Raw genomic sequence first — 24017 nt, forward strand, 5'->3', positions numbered from 1 at the left:
ACATCCTCCTGACCTGGTAGGATTACTCTCTACAGGGGCCAGAACGTGATTCAGCCTCAATACTCACTGAATAATTGGCCACTCTGTTGGAAAGAGTCACCAAGGTGATAGCTACAGTGTATAACCACCCTCTGACTTGGATTCACTCTTATTTGGTGATTTTTAACTGTATGAGGCTCGCATTCTAATTTCAGGTAAACCCACCCACCCACCCTGCTAACATCCCTTTGTATTACTACCAGTTTGAAAGCCCAAACAAAACCTAACCTGCTTGTCCAACTAAGGGGTATCAAGAAGGTACAGAAAAAAAAAATAGAAGGAAAAATAGTAACATGGTCCTGCTAAATCTGCTAAATCAACACATCTGAGTAGCTTTGATGTGTGTGTGTATGTATGAAATAATTAGCAAATCACCAAGATTGATAATTATTGCCACACAAAGTATCTAATATCAGGATCTGTGTGCAGGATCTAGTAACTGCACACCTACCAGGATATCCAGAGGTAAGCAAGTTAACCACCTCCAACTTTATGAAGTAATTAAGCTTAAAAAGAAAAAAAAAAAAAATTGTAGATGGTATTTACTCATAACTTACAATCAGCTGTTTAATTAATATATATCCAGCTGATTATGTGACGAAGGTTCCTGCATGCTACTGATGAAGCAGCATCATCTACTATGACTGGACATCAATGAAGAGGATTTTTGCCACTGATTTTCACAAAAGCAGACCTGGATCTTCCCAGAGCTCTGCTTAGTTCCTGGGGCTTTCTGATCTCTGATTGTGTGGCAGCTCATGCAGTGTTCAAAGATGAGACTGTCACAAGATGAGACAGCTCCAGACAGCGAAAAAATTGTTTGCCTTCCCCATGCTGTTGGGGAAATGTCTGGATGGGGGAATTCAAAGGCACATTGAACCACAAGGAAGTGCCAGGATAACAAGCCACTGAGATGCAGGAAATATTTCAGTTAAAAGTAATCACAAATACCACCAGAGTAAATTCCCAAATCAATATCTGGACTCATCAAAAGTCACCTTTATTGCACATTGTGTCTCTTTTATTAGATTACTTACAGCCCAGGACCATGGCCTTGATTTATAATTCAATTTACTTGTCTTCAATACTGAGTCTGAAAAGATATTTGTAGCATGAAAGAGTCAATCGGAGGCAGAAGGCAAGCTGCCAAAAGGCAACCGGTTATTAATTCTCAGCAAAATTTTGTTTGATTTTGTATTAAACAAGCTGACTCACTAGTTTCCAGGGATCGAAAGAAAGTAGAGAATAATCATATTGGAACCAGAGAAGGATGAAAGTATTTTTGTACCCTAATTCTGTTCTATGTTATTTTTCAAAGCTTCACCTATCTGGGACAACTGTTATTCCTCATAGGATTTAGAAGGGTCTCTTAGCATTGACACGCCAAAGATTATGTATAATCACTATTTCTTTTTACTAGCCATTAGGGACTTGCAGGGGTACATTTATCTAAAGTGCCCATGCAATTTTAGGACATGTCTAGTCTGGGGAACAGAAAGATAGGCCAGAGATTCTCAGACTAGCACCAGTCTCTACCTGGAAAGCCCACATGGGATAAAACCTGTGGGCATTGCATGTTTCATCCGGAAACAATAAAAGGTTAGCCTTCATCATACACTCAGAAACTAAAACATGTTAACCACTTTCTTGAAATCAACCATGACCAGGTTATTTGGGGTCCTGCACCTGCGGATTCACTTTAGTGCGTATCACAGTGGATCCTGCCACACAGACTTTTTCAGCTGTGCTGGCTCCATAAATATGTGCAGCTTTACTAGCACTCGTATTGGTACAATTTGTAGCCTCACTTTAGACTCCATCACAAACTTGTAACTTTCATCTTGGAATCAGAGCCTTCTCAGTGAGATTCATCATGACAACCTGAACTTAAGACTTGGCTAATTGTTGTCTGGAGTCCCGCTGAGTTTCAGTTTTCCTGTTTGTCTTAAATGTAATTCCTTTTATTTGTAAAATGTCAAATTCAATCAGATTAGTCTTTTCCAGTACAAGCTTGGCAGAACCCAAAAGCAGCTCCAGTGCCACCTAGGCTTTTGTTAACACAAAGAAAAACTGTATTTCAAGTCCTGTATTTATACATGTAAAATAGATCCTGATGACAGGCTTTTCTGTTCAAAGTGTTAGAACCAACCCATAAACAATTTATAACAGCTAAGGTTTGTATTGGTCTCTAGGCCACATGCAGATTTTATTGCCACCTGTGAGTGGAGATAATACATTCAGCATTTCCTCCACCCTAAGTAGTGCAACTAAATAGTGAGTACTAATGACTGTATTCTTCTTAAAATGTTGTGTTTCGGTTTAATTTTTTTTAATTGAACATACTCTATAATGATTTAAAAAACCTAGACTTCTTGTTCAAAAGAAACCATTTAGAGATATAGCCTGAAGCAACCAAAGGCACAGTAGGTTCTCATTGTAAGAAGCCCGAGAGAAAAAGAAGTTTGACAGTATTGAAAAAGGCAGTGATGAAAAATAAATAAAACCTCTTCCTGAGAGCTCTGCCTAAGCACAGACTACAATGGAGACATGATAAACAAAAACTGACCAGTATTTAATTCATGACTCATGATTTTCTCTTCCCTGTTTTTCACTTCTCATCACTCATTTTCATTCCGTCTCTCACACTCCCCTTTGCTGTCTCTTCCTCTGTCATCACTTTTCCTTATGCCTCCCTGGATGGTACTCTCTTCCTCTCTCTTACAATTTGTTTTTGTTGTATTTGTTTTTATCCTCTCCAGAGCCACAACCTTGAGTCTGTGCTGTGCCAACTCCTTCTTTCTCTTTCCTCTCTTGAACATCTTCCAACACCTGCAACCCAACTACAGGCTTTTCTCTCCTGCCAGTGTTTTTCTCTGCAGCTTCCCATACTTTTCCACTCTGTTTTCTCCTGCTGTTTCCTAGTTGACTTCAATTTTTCTTCCTCTTACTTTCACCTTATTTCTCCTATTCTCTTCTTAGATACCTCAAATTCTCTTTTCTCTCACTTCCGTCATTATCACTTGTCTTCTCCTTCTTCCTGCTTCTTTCAGGTCTCTGTATTCTTCAAGACTGGCAATTTTGTCAATTTCAGATGTCCTTCCAGTGCTTCCTTCAATTCCTCCATCTTCTGTTTCTTTGTCTTTGCTTTCTCTCCACACCACCTTTCCCTGTTGAGGTTGCCTCCACAGCATTGATGCTGTACCACTTGTGCAGTGACACTGGCAGACTACACTAGAGGGAAGGAGGGAGCACAGATGTCTGTGGCAAAGAGCCAGAGTAACTCTCCATCTCAAAACTCAAAAGACGAACAACAAAATTAGTTGAAGGTCCCTTGTTTAAGAGGTTTCTCCAGGTCCTTATACGGCATGGAAAGACACAGCTTCCCCAAGCTCCCACCATCAGCAGAGCCCTTTGGACTGTGAAATGGGTGGTTGTTGTTCATGCCCTTTGGGTACCAGGCTGAAGCTTATTGCTGCTACTAGGGCAACTAGAGTTCCGTATTGATGGTCTTCTAGCCTGTCTCCACTGCTCCCTTTATGGGCCCATGGAGACGGAGTATGGAACAGCCAGAATGCAAAAAGCAGGATCATTTCCACAGTCACGGTGACAGCTGGTCCTGCTCAATTATTAGTTTAGCCAAAAGGAGCCTAATCTTTATCAAAAATGGGAATCTCTAACATGCTTTTTATGTCATTCTTTTCAGTTTAGCCCTTTTAATGATTTTCTTGCAGCTGCTGCTGAGTGATGGTGTTTGTGGAAGATGAGCACAAACAGTGCTGGACTGTGGATGCAGGGAGCTAAATCAGTTTGCCTTTGATCACTCTCTGGATAGAGAGAGCCAGATTCCCATGCTTGATCAACTCTCTCCAGCTAGCCAAGGAGCGGTATTTCTGACAGCTAAACAAGCAACTTCTTGTCTCTCTTCCTAGCTACAGGGTAAAGGCTAAGAAACAGTCATGTGTTAATGAGGAAGAAAACATGGGATTAAAAATGATCATTTGTTTTTTTGTAGGATAAATGACTCCTCCAACTGAACTAATTCTGTTGACTTTTTCCTTATCATGACATTGCTTCCCATGCATGGCAGCCTTCCCTTAGGCTTTAACGCTAAAGACAAAAAACTATGTTCAAAAATCTCAGTGTACACAAGTATCTGCTTCTGAGTTCCCCCTCCCCTACACATTTTGCCTAGCTAAGGAAAATAGAAAATGAGCAATTTACTGTCTCCCTGCCTTATTGTCCAGGAGTACTGTATAATTATCAGGATCCAAACCCTAGCTTATCTCTCATTCGAGGCTTCTCCTTTCAACTTTGATTTGGACCACATGCTGGTCCAAGGGGAGAGGAGCTGCTCATTTGCCCATGAAGCCAGAATGATGCTCAGTTTCCCCTGGGCAGGTGTCTGGGGGACTGCAGAGCTTTAGCCTAAAGCCCAGCAACACAGATTCAGCTCCAGAGAAAAAAATAGGGCAAGAAGGGAACTTCATCTGTTAGAAACATGAAGGTTTTTGTTTACTGCTCCCAGGAGCCTGTCCTTTCACACCCTATTGCCACTTAAAGAATAAAGCACTACTCCTTGGTGCTTGCTGTGTCAACAGTGAACTCTCAAGAAAAGTCTAAGGGTTGGCTTTTTTAATGTTTGTCTGGATTTGGTTTTCTTCTCTTTTTCAGATGGCAAAGTGTATTCCTCCTTGCACCCCTACGACAGCTGACAGCTATCCGTAATAAATCCTCAATAATAAGAACCCATACAAACGGGCATTTGATTCTGTGCTAAACTTTCCATATAAAAGATACTATAAAAACAAAGATTTTGTTAAATCTGTTGAACTGGTGTGCATGTGGCACTTCGCTGCTTATACTTTAACAAAACACAGTAAAGCTGTCTGCTCTTTGACTGCCTTCTGAATGGGCACTGTGTGTTTTCAGCATGTATGCAGAGGCAGGCAGCAGGCACATCAGTCTTTGCCACCTGAACAGCACAGAAGAACCCTTTCTACAGCAGGCTGTATTTGGGGAGGGAAGTGTCCCGAAGTATCCTTGGAGGCAGAGAGAAAAATGTTGCTCCTTTGTAAGGATTGCTATGGGTATTAACTATTTCTTCAGCTGTTTGGCTGTTCAGAGGGGGAAAATGATCACAGGCAGCAGATCTGGTTTCAAGAAGGCATCAGTAAGGGATTAAATATTTGGTATATTTGCAAGAGGTAGTAAGATTAGTGCTAGAATCCTCCATCCTTAGCAGGTCTGACAAAACTGGATGATCGGTCAAGATGTAGGAGGGCAGGGCTACCAATCAAACTGGAGGAATGGCCCAAAGGGGTTACTGTGAAGTTCCACTAAGAAATGCTAAATCCTGCATGTGGAAAGAAACAACCCCATATGTTGGTACAGGATGGAGACTTTCTCTCTTAGCACTGCAGCTCTGCAGAAGAGGACTTGAGGGTGGGCAAGAGGATGCATATGAATTAGCACTAATCTCTTGCAGCAATGCAAGAGTATCACTAGCAGGTCAAGGGAAATGTTTATTCATTTATATTTGACGCTTAGACAGCTGCATCTGGAGCAGTGTTCTGTTAAATGAGTAAATTTAGAGGGAGACCATAAGGTGGCTAGAGGCTGGAGCATATGATATTTGAGAGGCTAAGGGAAGTGTGGAGAAGACTCTAATTACTGTCTCCAGCTATCTAATGAGGGCTATAGAGAAAAGGGTTATAGAGAAGACAGATCTTGTCACTTCTCAGAGCTGTATAATCAAAGGACAATGGATAGTGATCACAGCTTGCAGCAAGGGAAATTCCAGCTGGCAGGAAGGAAAATGTTCTTCACCATGACAGTGGTTAAGCACTGGGACAACCGGGGCTCTCCATTCTCTGTCCATGGACATTTTCAAAATTTGACTGAGAACAACCTGAGTAACTTGATATAATGTTGTATTTTGCCCTGCTTTCAACAGGACTAGAGACTGCTGGACATCACTTCTAACCTAGACTATTCTATGTTTTTTATGATATGTATAAAATGACAACATCCAGAGTGCTGCTATGTAGCACCAGAGACTGGAGGGTTTGGAGCAGGGTGTTGTTAGGTACTGCTGAGAGCTGGAAGAACCAGAATCCTGTTACTTTGGTGAAAAAGGTAAAGCTTTTTGTGGATGGTATCCACAGCATGAATTGCCCTCTTCAGGTTCCTCTTAAAAAATGAATGACATATCGTATTTATAAATGAAGGTTTGCACAACTTCATAAAAGGATTATTCCTGGAGATTAAGCACTGCAATTTATAGATCCCTCCTCACTGAGTTTTTTCTCATGGGTAAATTTAGAACCTTTCTTAATGGTTCCTGGAGCCATGTAATTTCGGAAGCACTTCAATTTTTGTTTACAAGAAAAAACCTGTGGGTATAGTCTTGCAAAGGTTATCATGCCAGACAGTTCCTAGAAGGTAAGTAAAAGACTTCAGATGCGTTAAAAACAAAAGGTTTGTCAGGATTTTCAAGCTGGTCTCATGATTTTTCAAAGCCTAGCTTGTGGTTTGGTGGTGCCTGTGGTCAGCCACATTGTACAGAGAATAAGCTTGAACAAAATTCTCTTTAGTATTTTGGAAATGCACTGCTGGAGTTCTCCTCATCGCCACAGCATGAGAAACCAAGCTCCTAGAGAGAAATCAAGTCTAAGGCGATATCCAGAAAAGAATCAGTGAACGCAGGCTCACCTCCAGCACTTAGGAGCTCGGTGTTTGCATCAAAGAGACCTCAGAAAGGTCACTTGAGATTTAGCAGAACTGGAAATACAGCAAGAATGACTGATTTCTACTTGCAGGAGCAAAGGCCCTTATGGCACTGCTCATTTGTGCAGCACAGGCAGAAACTATGAACCCAGGAGGACTTTGTTTCTAGCACAGAGGACTTCAGTGGTTAGAAGAGAGGGGTGAGAGGGCAGCACATAACGAAATTGCTGTGGAGAAAAAACTGAGTTGATTAAACACTTTCTGTTTCACTTTCTAGAGATGGAGGGTTTATCTCACACTGCCCACATTTTTCCTCCTTGGTTTTAAAGAAAAAAAGGCCTTCCTGCACAATCTTGAGATTCATATAGTATCTAAACACGTTTAATTACTGGGATGAATTACATGCCTGCCATTGATCTCCTTGGTTTTATTTGCCCCAAAGTACTAATAGGCTGTTAATTTTGCCTTTTAAAAGTACAAAGTTTGAAGTGTTTCTGTTTACTTATGTTAATAACTAATCCCAAGAATCAAAATGAGCTGTACGTGACTAATTGACCGGTTTGTTTTACTGTCCTTCGTGGCAATGCTGATAAGTTTTTTCTGACAGTATGTAAATCAAGCTCCTATCAGCAAGAGAGGCCTTCCCTGTAAAAAAGCAAAAGGAGCAGGCAGGCTACAGTTATTAGCTAGGAAGAGATAGCAGCCACTTGGGGACAAGGAGTTGCCTTTTGCTGGAAATAGCAGACCAGGGAGGGGGATGGGATTTAATGAGCTGCTAGGACAAGAGACCTGCAGTGTAATTAACTCCCAGAAGATCTCATTGAGCATTCAACAGAACCTCCACTCAGCAATCCTTCCACCTTCATCAGAATTAAAGTTTAATTTGGTGTCAAAGGGCAGAGGAAAGACCTGCATTATCAAGCGTGGAAATCAATGAACCGTGTGAAGGAAAAGGTCGCACAAGCACTCTGGCAGCACAGAAGGTCTGAAGGAAAAAGTGAAGATATAAAATTGCTCAACACTTACTCATCAGTGGGGGAGATGGATGTTTCACCCTATAAGTTTGTCACTACCTCTGTTTCAATAAAAGAATCCTCATTTCCATGGAAGAGGGCAGTGAATGCCAAAGGGTTCAGTAATAGGTTTTCCTCTGTACCAGTGGTCGTTGTTTCTAAGGCCTAAAGAGGTGTTGCAGAATTTTTTACCTGGCTTAACACAGGTATCTAACAGATAGGTGAAATAAGACTTTCCATCCACAGTGGCCTTAAACATTTCAAGATACCTTAGCTCAGTGCATTTTCTTAGTGTTACTGGGCCATGTGTCCACTCTGCTACACCCATAGGTAAGAATGCTGACTACTGTCAGCCCCCCAGTTGCTATATGGCAAGTGAATCGTTCCTGAATAACAGCTAGCAGTGAAAATCAGTGCAGGTCACAACTACCATTCAGGTAGGAGAAAGACCAGCTGATAGTAGGAAAGTACTTGCCACTTTCAAATACATGCAAGTTTCCCAAACTGCAGGTGCTCCCCAGCATGGTGGAGCCCTCTCCCTGGAAAGGCATGGCAGTGAAAATGGCAGAAACTCACCTTGACAAACCTGCCCCTCTGCAAGTTGGTCCCTGGCCTGTGCTGGGTAACATCACTGTTCTAGTGAAGCAACCTTGGCTCTTCCTCTGCCATTCCCCACCAAACACATGTCAGCTCCCACCCTGTGCTGTATCTGCTGCAGAGACCTTAGCTACTGTCCTACTACCTGTTGTTTTCTGAACAAAGCATGGCCTGCTTGGGGACAGTGTAAGATTGTCATAATCACAGCGCTTGGAAACTAGAACAAATTTTAATTTATCTTCAGAGTAAAAGTAGTATCAACAGAAAGACAAACGTATGTGAAATATGTAAGCACAAATACTCTTACCAACACTTGGCCCAAAAGCAGGTAGCTCTTGGGAAATGACGCTGCCTCCAACCACACAGTGAAATCAGTTAAACTCTGAGCTCTTACTGCTTATTTTGCTGACAAAAAAAGCACAGCAGCCAGAAGAAAAATACGCTCGGTTCATCCTGCAGATCAAGTAAGTGCTATTTCTTTGTGTGGGTGGAATGCGGAAAGTATAGCTTGTCCCTTATCTCAAGGAAAACCTTATAGTCTTTTTGGAGCAGAAAGCTTTCCTGGTATGTCTTTACAAATTCCAAGTACTTTGCCATGCCCGGGGGAATGTGACAATCCCAAAAGCTTGCCTTCATGTACAGGAATTTTCCTGAGCTGAAATACAGGCAGGCTGCCTGTAGCTGGTCTTTCAACTTGGGCTGTACCTGCAGCTATTTACACTTGAACTCTGTCTTCACTAGTCCACATTCACTGGCCTTTCCCTTCATGCTGCCTTACAGGTTCCACCACACCAATTTTTTCAGAGCCACAGCTGATCTTATTTGGACATCACCAGGCTTTAGCAGTCACTCTGCTTCCCTCTGCCAGGTCGTATGAATCCTGCATACAACAGACCTCCCGCCACAATGAATTTTTACATCAGACATCCAAATTACAGCCCATAACCTTTCCTGTCCATCCCTTATAGAATACAATGGCAGGACAGGGAGGCGTGTATCAGTGGATACTGTGGTAATGAGGAAGACCAGCTGAGGAAGTTGTGCACCCCACATATTTCTGTAGTAGAGATCTGAATTAACTCCTATCTTGCTCTAGCCAATCAACCCAGGGCAGGCCAGGATGCTTCCCATCTGGTCCATTCACCATCTGATCAAGCCAAGCTTTGCTGTAAGACTGCAGCAGAGCAAAGCCACACCTTTTCAGCTGTAGCTTATCACAGTTTATCAGCTAGTCCCTTGGAGAAATGATGGAAACCCCATCTGAATTGCTTTCAGAATTAAGCCATTAATTTCCAGCCACTTGAGCACTAAAGTTGGAATTAGCCCCACAGAAAGCAATCTAAACCTTCTACAACTTATACACAGAAAAAGTCTTGGAAGCTCTTGATACACGGTCATGATGCATTTTACATTACTTGAGTGTAGATAAGGCCTTCATAAATACTTCACTATGGACAACCTAATGTTTCTTTCAAATGTTATGTCAACGATTCCATGATTATTCAGATTAACTCCTCCAATGACAAAAATATAAAAGCAGAAAGATCAGCATCCATTCTCAAATCTTTGTACAATGACCATTTCACACTGGAAGCCACTAGCTTACAAAAAAACAAGAAAACAAACACCTCCCCCACTCTGCCACTTCTCTAAATTTCATGCAAAATCTTTCCCACAAATTTCACTGCACAGAAGGGCATTTCAGTCTTGTATAAATTTTTTTGTGATTAAGCCACAGATCGGTAGCGTGAAAACTCTCCAACATCCAAACTTACTTGTCCATCAGAAATGTGTCTTCATTTTCTCACAACAGCTGTAAAAAAAATTCAGCTTTCCAGTTCAATACATAATGTGTGCTAGCAAGTTTCCATAAACCTACAGAATAAATTAATATGGATACACAAAGAATTTAGCCAACAGCAACAAATCACAGGGCTATGTTTTAAAAGTGTCTGCTTCACAAAATAAAGTAAGTTTTCAAGATGTTTCTGTTTGACAGCTCTGTATAACTGCTCTTCTGTTGAATGTGGCTCAAGTGTGAATTAGAGTTAAAAATTCTAATAAAAGGAGACATTTTCATTAACATTCATCCAAACTGCCTGTGTTACCACAAGTTTGCTTTGACGGTTTTCGTAATCTTCTGTGTTTGCTTTCTGCACTCTTTACACTAGCAAGATCTAATTCACAAGAATATTTCCAGTAAGGCTCGTGAGTTACAAGTAAGGCTCAGGTTATAAATGTTTGCAGAACTGCCTCCATAGCAGAGTGCTGGTTACAGAGGCAGCCAGCCTGTCTACAGGAATGGTACCATGTGCCTTCAATGCCCAACATCCCACACTGAAAATGAACAACTAGTAATGCACAGAACAGTCTGGTCTCTGCCAACTGGCCATAGACAGCTAAAATGAACCTATATCAATCACTCACTGTGTATTTTGGAGAATAATTTTTTTTTTCAAAGTCTTTATACAGTTATTTTGCAAGCAGAAAAGTAGGCAGAATCCAAATGAAGGGGAAAAGAACATTTTAGGCCAAAATGGGTGGGCTAAGACCATGTGGGTGGCCAGCTGCAGTGGCAGAGGCTTGTATGGCATATCTCAGCTACAGTCTATCGTTTGCTCCTGCCCACACTATTTGCTGGAAATATCATTATCTATCTATTTAGTCCATAGGAACTCAAGCCAGAGCTTTCTTTACTTTTGAATTTTTCCACAGTGAAATTTGATCTTCTGGGCTGCTGAATTGCTCCTGCAAAATGTTGAATGCCCCAAAGTGCTCCAAACTGCACAGGACAGACAGCGGAGACTGATCCTTTGCTCCACTCCCAAGAGGACCTTGCACTGGGGCATACTGATTTGAATGATAAAGCAAAACTCTGCCAGGAGCATGAACAGAAGCCTCTGCAACCAAGCATTATTCTGAGCTTCATGCTTAAGGCAGAAAGACAGCCAAAAGATCCTCTGCTTCCAGAGATGAAAGCTAACATCCCCACCTTGCTCCAGCCAGCCCCGCCAGCTATCGCATAACACCAGTAATTCTTGATGAGCCTTGTGGGCCCTTTGGGTCCTTTTGTCGCCCCTGTGTATTTTCTTAGGACACAGTATTTCTTATGACCAAGTGTTTGGTGTGTCCGTTGAGAAAGGAAGAACATACAAGCTTTATTGGTGCGATTTATCCCTCCATAGAAAAGAGCACATAAGTATCCCACAACTCTACTGGTGGATGAGTGTTGTCTACTGCTCCCTGTTACCTACCCTGAACAAGAGAAAAGAGATGTAATATCAGCCCTGTGGCACTAGAGGAACCACCTGTACTGGGCAAGTTTTTGGGTGAAGAAAGCTGATTTCTGTCAGCAGGGAGCTGGAAGGCTGCCTGGAGCAGGAGGTAGTAGTTCTCGACATCACAATTGCATTTCCTTGTATTTTTCCCAACACGCAGATAGTTTGCTTTGAAATTGCTAATGTCAAAGCTGGACAAAGTGAAGTGAATCCCTGTGCATGGAGTATAAACCTTCTGGACCGCTATAAAATAAATAAAGATTCTGTTGTATGTGAACATTAGCTACTGAACCCGGTCAGCTCCAGTATCCATGAATCCCAACACCTAGGCCCTGTGTGAAAAAGAAGGCTGTCTGTAAATCATCTATCTTCATTCATCAGTGTTATGCCAAGATAAATGGTCTAGTGCTAATTGTCCCTGCTGCTGATGAAGCTACATACTTACTAGCAAAGGAGGTTTCTCCATTTACAGACAAGTACCTAACCACTAACACGGAGAAAGTGTTAGCAAGTGTTCATTGCTTTTAAGGATGCTGAACCAAACACTTAATGGAAGAGGTAATGGCTTGAGAAATGTCTGGAGAAGAAAAGAAAAACCTGGAGGAAACTGTGTGAGCTAAGTTTTTCATAATAAATTATATATACACACAAACAAAAACTTTGTCCCCTAAAGCACAGTGCATTGCTACTCTATTAAAATGTCTTCCATGGCCAAGTCAGGTTCCTAGTCCTAAGGACCTTGTAACAACAACTGAAAAACTGCAGCCTCCTGCTCCCTCCCACTATCTCAAGTAAAACTAATAATTTTGGACCCAATACAAAGTCTACACAAGGTAGTTGGGTCTCCGTGTGCACCTAACTTGGTGGTTCCCTCAATAGCAAACATGGCATGAAGTGGATTCTGTCCTTAGGATGAATTAAGGAAACAGTCAACCACTTCCACCTGAAGAGGTGCTGCAAAGAGAGCAACACCAAGCATCACAGCAAGGACGTTATTCTGTTTGTTCCCTGCATGGGAAAGAAGGCTCTGCAGACATGCTACGTGCTGTGTGGTGAAACACCTACACAAAATCCTGCAGAGTCAGGCTGAATGCAGTTGCTGACTGAGAAATACAGAATCCCAAATACCTTGAGACACATCTTCAGGACTTACCGCAGGGATGCACCGTCAGTAAGACCTTTTATTTATTCATGGACACTGTTACTCTATTTGCTGAATGGAGTTTGAGACATACACACCACAAAGCAAGACGAACTAGTGCAGCGAGATCACTGGAAGAACTGCTGACGTCAGGTATGTGGCATGTGGCAGAGCTGGGGTGCAGGCTGGGAGACAGCGTTATGTCTCTGTGGAGATAACCTCTGCCTTCCTCACACTGAGTCATGTGTATCTGTATGATGCAAATACTGAACTGGTCAGTAGCCTCAGGAAAATCAGCTCCTAGGTGTAAAATAATTTCAGCGCAGGACTTGTGGTATATACGCTTTACAGTGGAGCAGTCTGATTTAAGCACTCGCCTTAATAAACAAGCTCCACATCTATACACTTCTTCTCCATTGCTGATATTTCCATTTAAAAAAAAAATGTTTTCAAGGAATACTGATTTCTAAATAAAAACATCTTTGTCAGCAATTATCACAGCCATCCTAGAAGTTCTCAGAATTGGGAGTCATTAGTGTAACCGGGTAAAATAGGATAAGCCCTGGCCATAACAGAACAGTTAATGGATAAAGGATAAGACTTAATTTTGTCATCTGAAGACTACATTACTTACTATGGTTGGAAGTAGGTCAAGTGCCCTCAGGAAACAGCTATTTGGTTCTCACTGAGAAGTAACCTGATACTCACACATCTCCAGCCTTATTAAAACCTCAGTATGAGGCAAAGTCAAGGATGTCAGCTTAGTTTCTTGTTGCACTGAATGGACAAGAGGTGGTGTTTGAAAGGAAAGGGTTTATTATTTTCAGTCAGACACTCATGCAAATCACACTGTCAGTGAATCACATGCAGAGCTGTTCAGTTTCCCAGCAGCCCACACAAGATCCATAATGTGAGGAAATAACAGAGCTGGCGGGTTGATCTGGCAAGGTGGTATGCACTGCAAGGCCATGCCAGAGCTTAAATGTGAGCTTAATTTAAAGGACATGAGCAATCCCCATCATTATCTTTTCAATGGAAGTACTTACTTATGCAGTTGGCTGAGAATGGGATGAAACAGAGGATATAAGGAGATATATTCCTGCATACTAATAGGAATGGTGACTACCATGGAGGTAGCTACAAGGGATTTTCATGGATGGTTGTGTGTTGGGCCACCAGGCTTTGATTTTTCCAGCTAGACCTCATGTAATCTACCCAGTATATGCTCTGTCCTGAGTAAAGTTTTTTATTGTTGCTAATTTTTACTTCTTTGATGGTTGCTTTTATTTGAGTAGAGGCAGTGGGGATTCAGTATCGTATAAGGAGAGTTAGAGGAATTATGTAACTGTAGTGGGTGTTTCATGAAAAGATTGAAAACTAGGCCAAGTGAGCTCCCTGTCATAGATACTTTTTACTTGCTAAGGGGAATAAATTGATGTGGCCTCTATTCCTCCAGTTTCAAAGGAAGGCAAAACTCCTCAGTTTGCTTTCAGATTTGACAGAAAATTCATGTAATGCTTGTGGGGGGGAAAAAAAAAAGAAGTCCTCCAGGACAAGCGAAATGAAGGAACTCCTTCAAAATATTTTTTCTCATTTTAATTATTTCAGAACATAACCATAGTACTAAAACTTAGAAGAAGGTTACAGGGGAGGCAGGTGGACAGAGTAAAGCGTGATTGCCTCAAACAGTAGGTACATTAGCACTTTGCCAACCTGCTTTGCGTTGCTCTGAATCTCTTCTCTGTTCCTGTTTGAGAAACTCAGGAGTCTTGTTCATCGATCGTTCAGGCTCCAGTACGCTGGATGAAGGCTGCCATGAGGACACCACAGGATGCATATAGTTGAGGTCTTGTATCTCACCCATTCAAACTGGGTTCCTTACCTCATGCTCTCCATAGATGGCATATGGAGTGAGCCAGTAGGGATCCTGAGGACAGGTAACTCTAATGTAGCACGTCCTACACACAAACTCATCTGGACATTTCCTGCAAAACTCCAGCAAGTAACTCAAACCAGGTGCGAGGACAAGGGAGCATCCCCATAGCACACAGTAGGGAGTTAGTACCAGTCCTGCCCGAGATATCTGCAAGTGCAACCCTTCTCACAGGCACATTCAGGCTGCTAACTGCATCATGTCTCTGCAGGTGGGGAAAAGAAGCACATCTATTATCCAAGCTTAGCTCACTTGGAATGATTATGCCCTTTGTACAGCTCCATCATGCAAGATCCTCATGTTGAACCAGAGGGATGTGTGTCAACACCAGGGAGTGGATTAGTGACAGGGTATGGGTAGAGAGTTCTGGGATCCCATCCTGTCCTCTGACCACACCTCTTTTTGGTACAAAGGTGAGGTTTTTACTTTTGTCAAACAACATCTGAGGGGAAAAGAAAAAACAGCAAAAACCCCAATAGGTTTCAAAGCAGCTTGTGCTACTTGTCAAAGCCTTGGACATATCCCCAAGTACCAAGCCAAGAAACTCTTAGTAGCTTTTGTTGGAAACAATTAACATTTCAACTTTATCTTTGTCTTCTTTCAGACAGCTATGAAAAGATTGTCAAAAATAACAATACCAGCATTCATAAGGGCTGGCTCAGTCCTGCTTTGTCTAAGCCTTCGCCAGCACATGCCTTTGCTGGGAAAGGGCAGCCTGAAAATCCTGAGGAGTCTGTTTCTCTTGAGCATGATATTCAGGAGGAAAATTCACTAGTGAGATGAAAGCAGGCCAGAGCAGGAGCAATGGAATTACACAGTCAGCGCACAGAGACTACGAAACAACTTAAATGGCTCTCAAATACCACATTAAGCCTGATTTCCAGCAATAACACTTCTTCCCATATTAATACAAGATGCTTTCAGGTAGGTGTCAGCTCTTTCTGCAGCTGGCGTACTGCATTACTGCCAGGGAATCTGGTGCATCAGTGAGACTGTTGTTCTTTAGCTGGGGTCAAGAAATGTGAAAGGAAAAGGGGGGAAACTAGGGTGCCTAGCTCAGTCCTTGGCCTCATCCAGCCCCTGAAATGTGTGAACAGGGGAACTCTATTCATCTCACTGGTTGGGAACAGAGTCACCTCATTCTTGTGATGACAGTACTGGTCAGGAGTATATCTGTGGTTTCAAGTGAGTTACACCAACGGGAGAGGGGAGTCAGAGAGAGGTTCTACTTTGTGTTCTTTAGACTATTTATGCCCTGAAGAACAAGCAAAGCACACAATCTGTTGCTAGCTCCTGGCTTAAAACCTGGCCCATGAATTCAACCATAGATGGAAGATAAGTATCAGATTCTCACTAGGTCAGTATTACTCAGTAATAAATTAAAGCACAAAGAACCATGACGCAATCCTTAAGAGCCTGAAAACTTAAGTCTATAGTAACTGCAGGCCATGGCTCTTAAGAGCCATGTGGTATTCAGAGTGTCACTGATATCCAGATAAAAATCAGAAGTCTTTAGGGAGCTCTGTATGTGCCTGCTGCCATGTAAATTTGAAATCACTGGTCAAATCAACACCTATTTTTCCTGCTGAAGTAGAGGTCAAATTTGATTTGCGTGCATAAGAAGGCTGATTCTGAAAGCCAGTCTTTGTTCTGGCTGGCTAAGCTATGGCCATGGGTGTCAGGCTCATCTCCATGGGACCAGTTCCCCACCACTGTAGATTGTTGGGGACAGCATTCTTTTGCACTTGTGGATTTGGTGTCATGTCAGTTGTGTAGTGATTGCCTGATACAGATTATGTACTGTTCTCATCATTTGAGGGGGACACTTAACAACTGCAGCACTCTGCAATGTGTGACAATGCTCTTAGTTACTCTATCTGGGAAGTATTATCCTTCAAGTCCCATCACTGCAACAGTTTGGCATGGTCTTACAATGGGAAGGAAATCAATACAAATCTGAGCTTTGGGGTCTAATGACCTACCAAGTGGAACAAATGGCAAAAGTGAGAATTTCCTCTAAGAACATTCTGTCATCACTCCAGGATAATTCAGATTTGGGGATAGACAGGGTGAAAATATCCAGCAGGGAAAAGGATATGACAAGAAGATCCCTGTCTCTAACAGTGGGACTTCAGTAATCTAAGCATCTTGTCACTCATTAATTGAAGTTCATATGGTGGTTGCTATTGCAGGCACATGTTCTTCACAGATGCAGAGATCTTGGTGCTTTTACCCGAAAACCAGTATTTTGAAAAATTAGTTAATCCAGCAGTTCTGAAACTTGTGGATGGAACTCAAATGCAGCAATTACCACAAGATGGGCAGAGGCACCAGCTTCATCAGCACTCAGCTATATCACTCTGATTAGCAAGTTCCAGGAGCCTGGCTCTGCAATACAACAAGCTGCTCTGGAAGGCATAGTGGAAGCTGATACAGAAACTTGGATTAAGATATGAGATGCATGCAGTAGGTTATGCCACTCAGGGCCTGGCAGAGAGTTGTGCCAGAGCTGGAGTTGCTCAGTGGGCTTTCCTAGAGGAGAGAATATTGCTGCTACTACTGTCAGAGTGATGAGACCATGAAAAATTATGGAATTGTTGCCTTTGAGAGTAATGGCTGCAACTTTTGGGCCAGATGCATCCATTAAATGATAGTCTGGTAGCAGCTGTGGATGCAACAAGACTCCAAGGCTGTGACCTATTCTGGCAACTGGCAATGTCCAGTGGTACAAGAAGAGTTATATAAAGACTTATGGCTTCTTGGATTGAAGCAAATAGCTTAAATTCACTCCCTGAGGGAAAAAAAAATATAAATAAATGAACCAACCAACTTGTAGCAGGTAAAACCATTAGTGTACAAATAGATTTTAGTGCAGCAAAGACATCTACTGAAAGGTATTAAGTAATATTAAACGCACTAGAGTGGAGTTACACATAGCTCCCATTTACTTTACTGAACTGAAATAGTTCATTTGCAAATCTGCCTATTAGCCGAAATGGAGTGAAAAGCTATATATCAAGAAAAAGAAATTGCAAGCTTTGTTTAAAACAGTTATAATGGCAAATTTTTATGGGAAGTTACATTGATAAGGAAACCTCCTGAATGGTTCTATGGGTAGTAAAAATATTATCAAAAACCTGATACCAGTAAGAAGATAAATAAGCTGTGTCTCATTTTCATACAGCTTTAAACAAACAGCTGAGATTTTGGTTTGGCGGTCAAATAAAACCCCAAAATTACGTATCAGTCCAGGTAAAATTTAAATGTTTTAAGATTTAGTTCAACAAATAAAAAGTAAAACGACAAAACAGATCCTACTCAAGTAATTTTGCAAAAACGATCAAAATGAAGGGCTAGTATTAGGCCCCCATCTACTAAACCAGTGAGGTGGAACAAGTATCTCTAATTAATCAATAACCTAGAAGGCAGGGAATTAACTTCTGGGTATTCCCTAAATAATGTTTTATATGGTATTCAGAAGGGAAGGCAGCATGATACATACATGGGATTTCTCCTACTTTATTCTACTAGTGTTTCATTTTGCTATAAAATACTTATATACTCAGAAACCAAAGGGAAAGAATTATTCCAAAATTTCATGATAAATTGGATGCCCCCTGAGAGGTAGGATATGAACTTCCATCTTAATTTCAAGGAACATTTTCTACAGAGTGAAAAAACATGCACAATGGAGACTGGGAGTGAAAGAGAACTTTGAGGAAAGAGCCTGCAGCTCCAGGAGTGAGGGCACCCTCTTAAATGTGGGGGAATATTAAGATTTGAATTCCAGGTTCCTGTATCACAGACAAGCATGCTGACTACTATCTGTTGAATAGAAAGAGGGATCAACACCTCCTCTACTTCATGAGTGCAGCCAGGAAAAAAAAAAAAATCAGCCTGAAAAATTTAGCTTGAATCCATAAATAGAGTTTCCCGTGAAGCCAGCAGATTTGCACCGGCACAAAACTGATTAGTCACACTGGAAAATGAGGCTTTCCATCTACTAAAGAGATTTTACAGCTGAGGTCGACATGCTCTTGGAGCCATGCTGTTTCTCCATTCTCTCCTGATCAAATCTCCTGGGTTATACAGTGGGACTGTTTGCCCTTCTTCTATTCTGTCTGACATTCACTGACTCTCTAGTTCAACAGTAAATACTTGGTCACCTCTGAGGACTGGACTGTCAGTCTGGAAGTGCAATTATATGAACTTCAATACTTTTATACAACCACAGGATGCAGCTTAGTTGTCCTTCTCTTGGGACTGGCTTCAATGTAGAATTCAATAAATAAACAGTGAGATGAAAGTATTTGTCAGGAGCAGCATATTAAAGGCTAACTTATAAGCAAATGAAACACATAATTTTCCCTCACATTGAAAATAAATGGAGGGATGCAAAGGTTCTTTTCCACAGTATATTTCTTGATTAGTCAAATGATTAATACCTGCTAATTCAATTTTTACTGTATAGAGTCCACTTTATATCCATATGGCAGCTGAGTTCCTTGGAAAATTGGGCCATCACTGATTTTGTTTAGCTTTTAGGACTACGTTCAAACTCAGTGAAGGTTCAGACATCGGGTTAATATAACAGGATTTCAAATAACATCACCTTGAGCATAGTGAAGTAGAAGGCATGCTCTAGGCTGTAACAAGTGAGGTGTGTTACCAGAGTTAGCTTACCTTCTCTCCAAGCTAAAATCAGCTCACTGATTGATTTGTTACCTTATTAAATCACAAATCTGGAGCTTTGATCTGCAACATCTTCCTAAATGTTTTTGTGCTATCTCTGGCAACAGGCAGCATGTCCTGGAATAAGCAGGATGGGGACACAATGACACCATCCACATCATTCCCTCTGCAAGCCCACTATGTCATCAACAAGTGCTTGGGACTTCCAAAGTCAGAAATACCTCTTTTTAAACCTTTCTTCCTTCAATTTCTTCAGTCACTATTTTAACCTATGTACACTCTTGGCCTCTTCAGATCCCTGTAGCAATGTTATTATGAGTGGTGTGAGAAAGTACGTCTTTTGTTGGTTTTAAATCACTTGCCTGAGAGTTGCTTTTCACATTGACAGTACTTCATGTTTTCAGTATTGGATTTTGTCTGTCACTTTACTGCCTGGTCACTCAGGTACCTCTGATCCTTCTGTGGTTCTTCACAGTAACTTACCATTTCAGCTAGCCTGAACACTTTTCTATTATCTGCTAATTTCATCAGCTCACTGACCATCCTCCTTTCAGATCATGTGAGCATGCTGAATAGCACAGACCTTTTCATAGATCTTGTGGAATTCCTTTGTGACTTCCACTGCCATTGGGAAAAACAGCCTCTATTTTGTCCTACATTTTAATCAACCATTTATTCCCAGAAGGACCCTTTCTTTCTCTCCTGCCATGAAAATTTAGTAAGCATTAGTTTTTGAAAATCCACATTTTGTTGAGTTTTGTTGGTTTTTTTGTTTGTTTTTTTAAATCCATATATTCAATATTATGTGTGTGTTGACTCAAAGAACACTAATGCCTTGCAGAACATACCTTTTCTTTTTAAAAAGTGATAATGACTTTTCTCATATATTCCATGTCCTAATGATCATATTCTTCATTATACTATCTAGTTTGTTCACAACTCAAGTCAGGTTTACTGGTTTATAATTGCCTAAATTCTCACTGGAACCCCTATTTAAAAGTTAGTGCCATATTCAGTTAACATCTAGTCATCTGACACAAAGCTAATGTAAGGTTACAAGCTCCAGGTAGTACTGCAATTCCATATTTGAACACCTACAAAACACAACACAATACAGTCTCATCCTGGAGATCTGACAGTCAGTCTTCAGCTTATTGTTCTATTATTTTAATTTGCATTGTTTATCATGTCTAACATGACACTTGGGCTCAAGGTGAAAAAACTCAGACTTTCCAATATAAAAGTCCACATGTTCAGCCACTGGTGTGTTGAGCTAGACAAGAGTGGTGAAAGGACACACTTCTAATGTAACCCTATGCAAGCCACCTTAATTCTCTGTCCTTGAGTTTCCTGTTTATTAAAGAGAATAATAGTAGTCACTTGTTCACGCTCCTGCTCATCTTAGATCATCCAGAGTGGAGGTGTCTGCAAAACTGCTTGATGCAAAGTGAGATTCTATGCTTGATGAGGGTATCTGGGCCATTCAGTAACACCAGCCATAAATAATGATCATAAACCAGCACTGTTATATCACTCAAAGGTGATCTGGCATCCATTTTTGGCTGGACCAGGCCAGGACTATTGGGACTGTCCTGGTCTTCTCTCAAAAGTCTTTTTTGGATGTTATTTCATCCTGGATTTTTGCCTGACGGGATTTTTTCCTGTCTCCGTCCCAAGCCAGGTCTCTGGAAAAAGACCTAAAGCAATTACACTGGAATATTTTCATCCTGCTCACAACCCAGTCTGCAGTTAGCAAAAAAAGGTTGTGTCTATTGGGAAAGTTTGGCTTTATTGTGGAATTTAGGGACCTGCCAACTCTGGCACAGGAAGGAGCCTCTGAATGAGGCGGAAAGAGTCTCATGAGATACCCGTACCCACTACAGTCCACACACCACTACCTCTCAGTTTTCTCTTTGCACAAATTTGGTAACTATAAAAGAGCCCAAATTATTTCCTTGAGCATTGTGTACAGGGAGAGCTTATTGCAACACCAGCATGCTTCCTGAACTTCGTGGATATCCACCCAGAGCTTGCTGCCTGGATGCCCATGACAGCAGAATTTGTAGAACACTGGCATCCTATAGGTGCAGTAACTCCAGGTGGCAACAATACACATTATCTATTGTCTGTGCACAAATCAGCTTGCATTTGGTAAAGTTGGAGCTAAAATTGCCATTAAAAGCATATTGAAGAATATTTGTATTTAGTCTTCTGAAACAGGATCATTTTGACACAGCACATCTTGAGTCAAGGGAGCTGAGCTCTAGAGTTGCCTCCCAAAGGGTAAGCTTGGATTAAAATACTCTTCAGCTTATATTTACAAATGGGCAGGGAGTACACATGAATAGCATAAGCAAACAACATATCAAAAGGGAGGTAACTAGAAGCGTGGGAAATGTAGTTCCTACTGACTACAGGGGTATGTTGCCACTGTCGGGACTAAATGACTTTTAAAGTAGCATCACGTGTTTGCAGCCAGACTTGCCAAACTTGTACATGCATCTGTGGCCTAAGCAGGTTTTCACTTAATGAGGTGCCTATTTCCATAAAAACACAGACGCTGCAGTAACACAAAACAACACGGTCATTAGGCTGCAGAGGAGCGTGCCAGTTACTTCAACACAGGCATCAACTGAGCCTGAAGGGACATTGCAAGGTTGTCATTGGTGAACTGGCTGCAGGGACACAGGGAGGATGAGTATGGCAGACACGGCACACTGCAATACCCACTTTCATTGCAACACCAGCAGCGACATTCACAGTCACTGCAATAGCTGGGGCAAAGGGGTGGTGGCAACAGAAAGCTGAGATGTGTCTGTGATGTATGGAACTACTGGTCACTGCAAGTGAGAACCTGGTCAAATACCCATGTTAACATAGGTCCTTGCAACCTCCAAGTTTCTCAAGGGGCATTCCCACAGACTTCCTCAGGATTACCTGTGCTAACCTGAAGGGCAGAAAAGGAAGAGGAGAAAATTCAGGGAGCTGTTATATCCTAGAAACTAATTGAATACATGCCAGCCTGAACTCTGGGCCTTTTCTGTATCCAGGCTTTTCATCAGCACACTGATGTTTTTGCTGGTAGGAGGAATGCAACAAAAATAGCAACAATACTGGTGAAGAGACTTGAACACAAGACCTATGGGGAGAGGCTGAGGGAGCTGGGGTTGTTTAGTCTAGAGAAGAGGAGGCTTAGAGGTGACCTCATCACTCTCTATAACTACCTGAAGGGAAGTTACAGCCAGGTGGGGATTGGTCTCTTCTCCCAGGCAGTCAGCAATAGGACAAGGGGGCATGGACTTAAACTCTGCCAGGGGAAATTTAGGCTGGATATTAGAAATAAATTCTTTACAGAGAGAGTGGTCAGGCATTGGAATGGCTGCCCAGGGAGGTGGTGGACTCACCGTCCCTGGAGGTTTTTAAACTGAGATTGGACATGGCACTTAGTGCCATGATCTAGTAAACGGACTGGAGTTGGACCAAGAGTTGGACTTGATGATCTCTGAGGTCTTTTCCAACCCAGTCGATTCTGTGATTCTGTGAAGAAGAATAACTGTTTGGTTTGCTGAAGAAACCCAGAGGGCAGGAATACCTATGCACTCTGATGGAACTGCTGTTTACTAGAGATGGTAGGAAAGCAATTTAGGGAATTTCTGAGTGACATAAACAGGCAGGGCCAGATCAAAGCTCTTCTAACTACAAGATCCAACACCAGTGGCACAGGCTCTGACTGGATGCATAGGGAATCATCCCTTTTTTCTCCATGACCTAAATCATGAACGCTGCCAGATTGGGTCTTGTTCCCCAGGGTGATGCATGAATGTGAGAACAGGGTAAGAACATGTGTGTTTGAGATCACAAAACAAATCTATGTTCTTTTGTGGCATGCAAAAACTAGCAAGGGGTGGTCCCCCTTCCCACAATGTAAGTCAATAATAAAGTGCAACTATGCATATTTTCTTACACCTGAGATTCATTCTGGAGGCACCAATAGTGCTACAGCCATCTTTGTCTTTCTGAAAACTATCAGCCCTGCTCATATGCTGAGCTAATATTCATTGGGACAATTTTCTGCCAAGCAACACCGATTTTTTATTGCCCAGACGTAAATGCAAGTTGCTAAAGCCGTGGCACAGGGATAGTATTGTAAATATGGCTATTTATTAACAGTCTTGAGAGTTGAAACATGCCATTTTTAAAGTACTTTAATGCCTAGTGGGGAAAAAGGTCTCAACATAGCAATTCCTCTTTTAACTAATACTTTTCGTACTTTATATACTTCCCTGCTTCCCATATATGTCCCATGATAGCTCACTTCTTAACTCAGACTCTACTGGTGCTCTACCAGCTCTCTGTCCCTGCTTTAACTCCTGTTGTTTCACATTCTTTTCCCAGTAGACCCCCAAAGTATACCATAAAGCAGCAGACTGTGGTTGTCCTCCAGAAGGACTGTCAGCACACAGGGTGGAGGGAGGGAGCCCTGTTCTGCCATGCCCAGAGGAATGTTCTCAGAGCTGGAAAGGTCCCTGGCAGCACTTAGAGCCTCGTGAAGCAGCTCTAGGGTTTCCTTGCAGGCACCTCAGTGGCACCTTCAGGCC

The 24017-nt window shown here is 41.8% G+C and overlaps 1 long non-coding RNA gene across 1 annotated transcript in view; it reads right to left on the minus strand.

The window, feature by feature from the left end:
* Positions 1-24017, minus strand: part of LOC110365781 (uncharacterized) — a 142681-nt gene that overhangs the window by 67724 nt on the left and 50940 nt on the right. The window lies entirely within an intron of this gene.

Source organism: Columba livia, chromosome Z (assembly GCF_036013475.1).
Source record: "Columba livia isolate bColLiv1 breed racing homer chromosome Z, bColLiv1.pat.W.v2, whole genome shotgun sequence".
NCBI classification, from domain to species: domain Eukaryota; kingdom Metazoa; phylum Chordata; class Aves; order Columbiformes; family Columbidae; genus Columba; species Columba livia.